The sequence below is a fragment of the Urocitellus parryii genome, chromosome 8, assembly GCF_045843805.1.
Source record: "Urocitellus parryii isolate mUroPar1 chromosome 8, mUroPar1.hap1, whole genome shotgun sequence".
Taxonomy (NCBI): Eukaryota; Metazoa; Chordata; class Mammalia; order Rodentia; family Sciuridae; genus Urocitellus; species Urocitellus parryii.
The window spans coordinates 58,067,748-58,077,839 of NC_135538.1; the positions used below are offsets into that span (position 1 = coordinate 58,067,748).

The following is a 10,092-nucleotide window of genomic DNA, read 5'->3' on the forward strand; positions in this document are numbered from 1 at the left end:
GATTAGCATCTCAGCTCCCTGATATATTAATTTTTTTTTTCTGGGACAGAGGGTGTAAAAGGTGGTATTATAGTATCCTGTTCATATTGTGAACCACTTTAAATCATTTGGGGAAAATAGTGACATATAAAACACATAAAATGCTGGCCAGTTTGACAAAATTAAATATTTTTTCAGTCTAGATATAAACATATCGTGTGCTTCTTTTATCAAAAATGGTTGGATTAGGAAGGATTTTCACTGTTGCTTAAATAAGCCTTCTGAAAAAGTTTTATATGTCACTATCCAGCCAAATAAATGATCAAATCATGTAAAAAATCATCACTTTAAAATACAACCTACTGATAGGGAAACACTTCACTTAGGTTTAATTGTAAGGGTTAGACTTGAAGAACCAATGTAAAAGTACGGAGTAAGTATGTTAAGAGTCCCTCTTACATCATAGATGGCATGAGAAACTTAAGTGCACTTCATTACATTCTTAGGATAAAGGAAGAAAATAGAACAGTACACAAATGTGCTCACTGTTACTTTTTTGCAATAACTAGTGTCAGCTGCCTTTATTTTTTATCAGCGGGATAGGATATCTTCTGCCCCTTCTCATTTAACAAAACCATACAACCTTGGACCTGAGCTGTTCATGGATCCCATCAATTTGTCTTCCTTTTGCACTCTGATCCATGTGGCCAAGAACTCAGCACTTCTCTCATTGTGAACTCTTTCTGCTGACTTTTCTTGCATCTGACTAACTTGCTTTGTTTCAGTCTTTTGCAAATCATCTTTTTTATTGGGTGGAGAATACACACGTGCCCTCTGTCCTTCAGTGGAAAACTCCAGTGGTCCTAAGGGTATTCCACCAGGGTTCAGAATTTTCTTGAGCTTTTGATAGTCTGGCTTTTCATTGTAAGCTAAACTATAAACACATGCTAAAAATTCAGCTATTTCACAGCAACTGCTTCCAGATGGAGCCCACTTCAGCACTGACCCAGGCAGCTCATCTAACAGATTTGTTTTAGCAGTCTGGACACCACAGGGTCCTTCAGGTTCTGTTCCCAGGGAAGTTTCCCACATGACCACCTCAGCATGCAGTAGCCTAGGATTTCAACGTCAATTCTTCTGGACAGGGCTACTCCCTTGTGGGCATCCAAGCTGGTAAACTCTATTGTCCCATATGGCCTTTTCTAGGATTTTCCTGATACTGTTTGTAGTTCCCATTGGGACAATATCTGTAGGAAAGTCCATAATCTGCAAGATACACCTGATCTGTATTTTTATAACCCAAAAGTAGATTGGATGCTTTTATATCACCATGAACATATTCAATTTCATGTATATATTCCAGTACATCTAGCATTCTGATACCCAGGTACAGGACAGTTGACTTTTTAAAAGTACCATTCTGGTCTGAGATCTTCTGTAAATCTATTCCTAGTCTTTCCATTACCATAAATCTGTAACTTCTCCCCTGGAATTCAGTCAGACCAGTTCCATAAAACAAAGGAATTCCTAAATAATCAAGTTGTTTGAGTTCTATCCACTTTTTGATACAGTCTTTTTATTTTCAGCTCTCTGATAAAATGTAAGTTCTGAAAACAAGGGACCATTTTCTTGATATTCCACTTTTATAACATGTTTTGCATCTCTGTCTGGTTTGTTTGTGGGGAAAGCTAAATATATCAATCCAAATCCCCCAGAGCCAATCATCTTGCCCAGCACCCATTGTTTTCCTTCCACATCATCCAGAACTTTGCCTTCTGGAAGTGGAACAGGAAGTTTGTATTTCCCATTTCTTCTTGGTGGCATCACTCTGAGCAGCTCACCACACAGCCCAAGCCTCTGGAACCCTTATACATGAGTTTTTGAGGAACAACTTCCCTCTAAACTATAACAACAGTTGAATATGTGCTATTCCAAATCTCTCTGAAAAAATATATAATAAAATAATACTTACTTTTTATGTTTCCCAAATCTGAAATTTTCTGTATTTTTACATATATTTGGCTCTAGGAGCTTTGTAAATGAAATCATTACCCTTTTATACATTCTACCAATGTAATATTGAATATATACCAAGAAAAAATAGAACAGAAAAAGTGATTGACCATATGCTGTAGAAATAGAATATGGTAAAAATTACAACATTTTTTCTGAATTTCTAATAATACTCATGTTGTTAAGATTGTCAAAGTTCGTAATTAAAGAAAATCAGTTTATTCAACACTGTGACAATGTGATAATGAGTATAAGGGGATTTGACAAAATCAAAAAGTGTGCTTTAATTTGTAATGCTTGAGTGAAGAGAAACCCTACAGCCATGTGTTTTGGAATGCCTTCAGGGAGGGAGGCTGTCTCTGTTCACACTTCAAAGGCCCACTCTGAGAAGACACTCTGACAACAGGAAGTCAGACAGAGTAGAAACCCCTAAAACTCAGGAAAGGAAGAGATGTTAGCTGTCAGTTAAAGGAAGTTATTTTATCTCCACACACACAATGTAATTTTTGTTTTACAAGAAATATTGGAGGGAGCAATTATTTGAAGTAGGCATCATCAAGTAGGGCCAAAGAGAAATTGTGGACCAAACCTGGGGATCATGCCTTGACTGAAAAATCATTTCATAACTTAAAAATAGTCAGAATGGAAGGCTCCACAGGTTTGTAAGTCACAAGCTACCGAAATATACTCAAAAGAGCAAGTTTCTGATGACATGGGAAAACTGAGGTTTGATAAGTTTCATAAACCAAATGCCAACTTAATTGTCTTTGTTGCTTATTGAATTTATTTTCATAAATCAGATGCAAAACACATGTCCTATATTTCATGTATTGTTAACAGTACAAGATATGTGAATGAGAGCTGTTTGTGGGTGAGGAGGGGTAGAAAAGATGAATCCGGAATTATTTCATGAAAACAATTAGATACAAAATGTAAGAGGAATACACTTAAAATAACTCATTGGAGGATCATGTCAGTGCTGTTCAGAGATATATTTTTTAAATTCAGAAAAAAATATGAAACACAAAACATAGTGCATTAGAATTCATTTCATTCTACTACATAGTCTATAAAAAATTATGGGAATGTTTTAATAGAAAAACCAGAGGTTTTTTGTTGTTGTTGTTGTTAACATTATAATGGTAGTGCTTTCTAGAGATAAAAAAAGGCATCTAGATAGGCACTGGATTCTTTCTTCATAGAAAAATAACCTGGTTCTCCCAGTCCTCTTCAACAATGTTCACTTATTTCCCATTTCTCTTTGGGATATTACCATTTTAGGTGCAGTGTATAACAAGAACTGAATAATTGCTGACTACATAAACATACATGACAAGAAAAGATGAAAAAGGAGAAGGAGAAGAAAAGGAGGAAAAGAAGGAGAAAGAAAAGAAAATGTAAGAAAAAAAAAGAGAGAAGCACATTGAATGTAAACATAACCATGGAGGGAAAGTTAAGTGGAAAGGGCACATGAAGAGAATAAATCTTAATTTGCCTCTATTATACACAATTACACATAACAACCCGAAAATTGACATAAAATAGAAAGATTCAGTAAATATATACAACATTCTGCTTAAAGAAGAGTTCCTCTTCATTCCACCCACCTACTAAGAAAAATGGCTCCTACAATTTCCCTAGAAGATTATCCTATTGTTTCCTAGTAAGACAGAAAGAGATCATGGAGAAGGAACCTGTGTGAGTGCTCTGCTGTCTCCACAGACATTCCAATAGAAGTGCAACACAAAGAGAAGACCTACAGATCTCTATCAGATTGCTGAGTTCCTCCTACCTGTCCTTGGCTTTATCTATAATAGGTGAGTAAACGTTACTGTCATGTCATCTACCTCTCCATACATCGATGACTAATTGGTTATCTTGATACTTCAGCTTTTTCAAAACTTTATCTCTTTTTTATTTACTTTTTGTTTTTGAGGTACTGGGGATCAAACCCAGAGTCTCAGAAATGGTGGGCAAATGCTCACTCATGCTTGGCAAAATCCACAAAGCTACACCCTCAGGCCTTGAGCTTGTTGGTAGCTTCAAAGCTGTGAATTTGTGAATTTGATTTTTGTGTGGCTCTTTGTTGTTGTTATCATTGTTGGTGCTATAAGTGGAACACTTTACAGTTTTCTATATCCACAGAAAATCCAATCAGTCTATTGAAAGTTCTATATCATTTTAAAAGGTTAGTGGGGTTTTCTTAGTATATTGTAAGATGCTGTTTGATAACCTGAACTAAAAATCATAATTTGTTCATCACATACTTGTTTGGTGTACTGTAGAATCTTTCAACACATGTACTAACTTATTTCTTCAATTTTCAGACTATCTCTTCAATTCTAAAACATTTCCTCCTTCATTTGTTGTGTGGCTATAGTCTATAATTCCGTGAAAGAAGATATGTGACAACTTGAATGTATTCCTCTCTTCATGTATATAACTCTCTATCAATTGATAAATCATTTCATGTTTGTCTTTGTAAAACATATGGATACATATGTGTATACAACCCACTGCATTTTGGAAATAAGCTCTAGCTATTGGTACAAAAATATGGATTTTGTTATTCATACAGCCCATAAAAATGTGTTAATATTATTTTAAATATGAATTTAATTAATTCTTGAGACTCCTATGTATACATAAGATAAAAATGTTTTCTTAGCATACAGTTTTAGTAAAAGCACAAATTTGAATGTGTATCATTTTAAAAAATGTTCTATATTGTTTTATAACTGGTTTTAGATAAACACTGTGCAGTAATCACTTTATAGACAAAGTGAAGAGAATAAAAAATATCTATGAGAATGTTAGATAATTGGAAGATAATTAAGATAGAAGATTGTTCTTTTTGACTATGGGTTATCTCATTCATTTTTTTATAACTCATGAATATAGAGAATGTTGAACTAGCTCAATACCTATTATGCTTTTATTGTCACTGCCACCAAATACATAGATTACTTACTCCCAGAAAGTGATTATAAGGATGAGTCAAACAATATTTAGAAACCTTGCTTCTCCTGCTATAAAGTTGGAGTGAATGAAGTTAGTATTATTTCTATATTTTATATTCTTAATTGATATTTGAATGTCTGGACATATCTCTCAAGTTCCTGGAATCTGGGTCAAGGTCCTGTAACACTTTTACACAGTTTTCTGCTTATTTCAACATTTTTAACTTCCAAAATTCACTAGCAGGCTCTCTCCATTAGAGTCAAGAAAAGTCATTCTCTTCCCTTCATTTCTACATGTTGATAGGTTTTCATTTAAACTATCTACAAGGTTGTCATACTTTTTGTAAGATCTCCTTTGATTCCTCTTGCCAGATTGTCAGTTGGTGATTTCAAATTGCTACTCTTGGCTTACAATCTTTAAAATATTACTTGAGTGGAGAGTTCTATTTTAACTTCCCACCGTCATTCTTCATGAACGATTTAAATGAAATATTGACACTTTCCATACTCATTTAAAATATTATATGCACCCTCTGCAGTTCTTCATATTTTTGCATGAAATGATTTTAAACATAGGGATATATAATTTTACAGATCATTCTTATCAGTGTGAGCTTTCCCTGACAACCTATTAATCTTTGAAATATTTTGCCCAAACATACAATATACTGTCATAGAAGAAGTTGCATTCATAGCTTCCAAATTTATTTGGGCAGAAATAGAACATCATTATAGACATTTATCATTTTTCACATACTTAAAATTTGGTAAATGGAATGCATCTGGGTTTTCTTTTGGGTCATTACAATTAGTACCTAAATGATACAAGTATGAAGTATCACTCATCAGATTTGATCATGAATTAATTTACTTTTTTACCTTTATAATATTTAATGTAATATTATAATATTTACTTACAAAAACCTTTATAATACTGCAAGTCAAATATGTGACTGGGCATCTTTGATAGTAACTTGAAACATGTAGCTCATTATTATTCATTGAACTCATTTGTTTTTAATAAACTGCCAAAATCTGCATGAGGAAAATATGTTACAAGTTTATGGGAACATTGCAATTTCCTCACCTCTTTGCTTCTAGTACCCTAGTAGAGTAATTTATATAGAGAAGAAATATGGTGAATGGATATTGATGAAGTAAACATAAGAACAAATGATTGAATTGGTTTCATTCATATTATTTCAAATATTACTTAAATGAAGATCCAAGTTTTCATTCCATCACTGATTTTTCATAAAAGATTGAAGAGTTTAGGATCTTAGGTTCCTCTTCTGAAAGATTAGAGGATTGGGTTCATTAGTTTGGAAGGTTGTTCTAAAGCAGCCAATGATCTTTACATTTCTTCAATAGACCTAATATTCTGTTTCAAAATTTAATATTTATTTTTTCTATTTGACAATTAGTACTAATATGTTATTGTTCTTTGTATTTTATTTCAATGTTGACCAGAACAGAAACATAATAAACAAAATTCAGTGCCAAGTTAGCATAAAATACAAGAACTTATTCTCAGATATTTTCTTATTTTTAGTATTTTTTCCAAAGAACAACTTTGTGTTTCTGCTTATGTGTTCACTATCTGAATTTTATAATATCATTTTTAGATAAACATCTCTGTATATAAAACAGAGAAAATGTAGCTAGCTAAAACAAGGATTGAAATCAAAACTTAGTAAATATATTATATTAAATAATATTTAAAATATAGACATAGATAAAGGCTTTTGGATATTAACCCAAAAATATAGGTAAAAAATACAAAAGCAGACCAGTAAGATAACATCAATCTAAAATGGTTTGTACAGCAAAGGAAACAACAGAGTAAAGAGACAATCAATTGAATGGAAGAAAATGTTTTCAAACTATACATCTAATGTGGGGTTAATACATAAAATGTATAAGGAAATCAAATAATCCAAGAACAATAAAACAAATAATTTGATTTTAATAAAAATCTGGCTAAACTTTCTCCAAACACGTGAACATGACCAACCTGTTAGAATGAGTATTTTAAAAAAATTTAAAATCATTTTGGAAAGGGTTAAAAAACAAAAGTTTTGGAGAGGACATATTGACAGAAATGCAATTTATTATAGTGATTATAAGCAACAGTAAGGAAGTACACCAACATTTCAAAATAGAATTACCATTGATAGAGCAATCATACCACTAGGTATAAAACTACTGGAAATGAAATTGGTATGTTGAAGCCATATCTACAATCCTGTTTTCATTGCAGCATTGTTCAAAATAGCCAATATGTGCACTCAATCTAAGTGTTCTTTGTTGGTGAGTGAATACAGAAAATGTGGCACATATGCACAGGGAGCACTATTCTGCATAAAATTAAGGACTTTGTGTCATTTGAAACAATATGGATGATCCTGGAGGATAATATGTTAAGTAAAATGAATGCAGCACAGAAAGACAAAATACCACCTAATCTTGCTTGTACATGGAATCTTAAAAATTTGAATTCATAGAAATAGTAGAATGGTGGTTACACCAGGTCTGAAGTGTTTGAGGACTTTAGTTAAGATATTGTTCAAAGGATATGAAATTTCAGTTAAATAGAAGGAATAAGTTCAAGAAATATTTGTCTAATATGTTAATATTAGTTAATAGTTAATAATGCATTATTGGAAAATGCTGAGATTGGAGGTAAAGTGTTATTACCACAAAAATGATAAATATGTGAGATAATACATGTGTGAATTAGTTAGCTTTAACCATTCTTCAATTGTATATGTATTTCAAAATATCATGTTATACACAGTGTTTAGGCTTAGATGAGGTGTTCTCCAAAAGCTCTTACATGTGACAGTGAAAGAATGTTCAGAAGAAAATAGATTATGAGACCTGAACCCTCATTAGTATATTATATTAATCCACTGATATAAAATAAGTGGACAGTAAATGTAGGCAGGTAGTAAGTAGGTCACTACCTTTGGGTTTATATTTTGTCCCTGGTGGGCAGAGTTCTCTCTCTGCTTCCTGATATCCAGGCCCTGATTTGCTCTCCTCTGTAACATCTTTCTGTCGTGATGTTCTGCCTCACCTTAGGCTATGAAGTCAGACAAACCATGGACTGAACCTCTGAAATCATGAGCCAAAATAAAGTTTCCCTCTTCTGACTTGTTCTTATCAGGTATTATTGATAACAGGGACACAAAGCTGATGAAAATAGTAAGTGCATGTACTTTAGTCTGTCAAAGTAAGACATAAACATATATAAGTAAGTGAAAAGAAAACAATATATTGCCTTATAAATTTTAAAAGTCTACAAATAAGATTTCAAAACTGAATTTAAAAAGAAAATCTCAATTTAGGTATAATGTTAGGTGTTCTATGATTAAATGATAATTTAAAATGGTATAATCTATGCTTTTATTGAGCATTAATGATCATGAAATAACCAATTAAGGTTGATTGTGAGAGGTATAAATGTAGACCATAAATAGTGATCTAATGTTTTCTATAAAATATACTTGGATGGGAAACATTATTTTAGTGATTTTTAATAATTATTAAAGCAGGCCATGAAAATTAATGAATTAATATATGGAATGTTGCCCTTATGCTATTTATAGTTATCTCATTTTTAAATTAGTTGATGAGTTTATTGATGTTCAATCATTTTAAAAGAAAGCTAGGCCAATGCTGAGAATTTCATTTTAATAACAAGTAAAATCTAATATTAAAGATTTGATATAATTGTCAATATGTTTTTAATTTTATGAAGGATCATATTAAAACTGTTAAATTATTTCATCATTTTTGGTGAGATAAAATTACAAAATGAATTAGATAATTATTTCTTTTTAATGAATACATTTATTAATTTATAGCAATTATAATTGCTTTTCAAAAGTTCAAATTATGATGAAATTAATAGAAACATACTATTGAATTCTTGTAGTTTTTCCCTTAGACCTGGCTAATGCTATTTAAAATCACTTATTGGAACACAAAATTGTTTAGCCACTATATTTAGACTTCGATTGTACACTCTGGTGATATCTTTTGATGTGTACAATTTAAAAATTAATAGCTTAGAATATATCTGATATCAATAATCCATTATTAAAAATTTATTCATTTGATGTAAAATTTTTATTTTACAATAATTATGTTTAACATGTTGCACTGAAACATATACATTGTGGGATGAATAAATCAAGCTAAGTAACATGTGTATTAATTTACATGCCTCTTAAATTTTGTGGTGACAATGTTTAAAACCTCCTGATAGCAATTTTCAGTACAATTCATTTTATTTAGTAACTGTGTTGTAAAGTAGCCTTACTTTTTCAAATGATTCATCCTGTAAAATTGGACATTTGTATTCTTTGACCAACATCTAACTAATCTTACCATAACCTGACCCTAGGCTTTGGGAACATCCATTCCATACTCTACTTCTGAGTTCAAATTTTGGGATTTCACATGGAAATAAGATTGTGAATATTTGTCTTGCTGTGCAGGCCTTGCTTCACATAACAGATATCCTCCCTGTTCATCTATATTATCACAAATGATAAAACTTCTGTAAAAATAAAATAAAGTCAAACAAACTCATTTTGTTTATGTACCCCATTTTCTTTATTTGTTCTTCAATTGAAGGATAATTTGGTTTCATCCAATTCTTTTTTAGTTGTAGATGGACATAACATCTTTATTTATTTATTTTTATGTGTTGCTGAGGATCCAATTGAGTGTCTCACACATGCCAGACAAGTGGCACTACCACTGAGCCACAACCCCAGCGCCTTGATCATTTTTTTCATATAACATTTTATCATTTTTATCTCTTCTTTGGAGAAACATATGTTCAGATGTTTTGCTTCTTTTTAAGGAAATAATTTGTTCTTCTGAAATTGAGTTATTAGATTTTCTTATGTATTTTGCATATTAATGCCTTATCAGACATATACTCTGCAGGTTTTCTCTTCCATTATGTAGGGTTTCTTTTTACTCTGTTGATTATTTTCTTTCCTGTGAAGAAGCTTTTTAGTTTGATGTAATCTCATTTATCTACTTTTACTTTTGCTTCCTTGCCTGTATCTTGCCCACTCCAGTGTCCTAAAGTGTTTCCCCTGTTTTCTTCTAGTTGTTTCAG

The 10,092-nt window shown here is 31.8% G+C and overlaps 1 pseudogene; it reads right to left on the reverse strand.

Annotated features, from left to right (window-relative positions):
* Positions 1 to 600: 600 nt before the first annotated feature.
* Positions 601 to 1,803, reverse strand: LOC113195372 (serine/threonine-protein kinase VRK2 pseudogene; annotated as a pseudogene).
* Between the last annotated feature and the right edge of the window lie 8,289 nt (positions 1,804 to 10,092).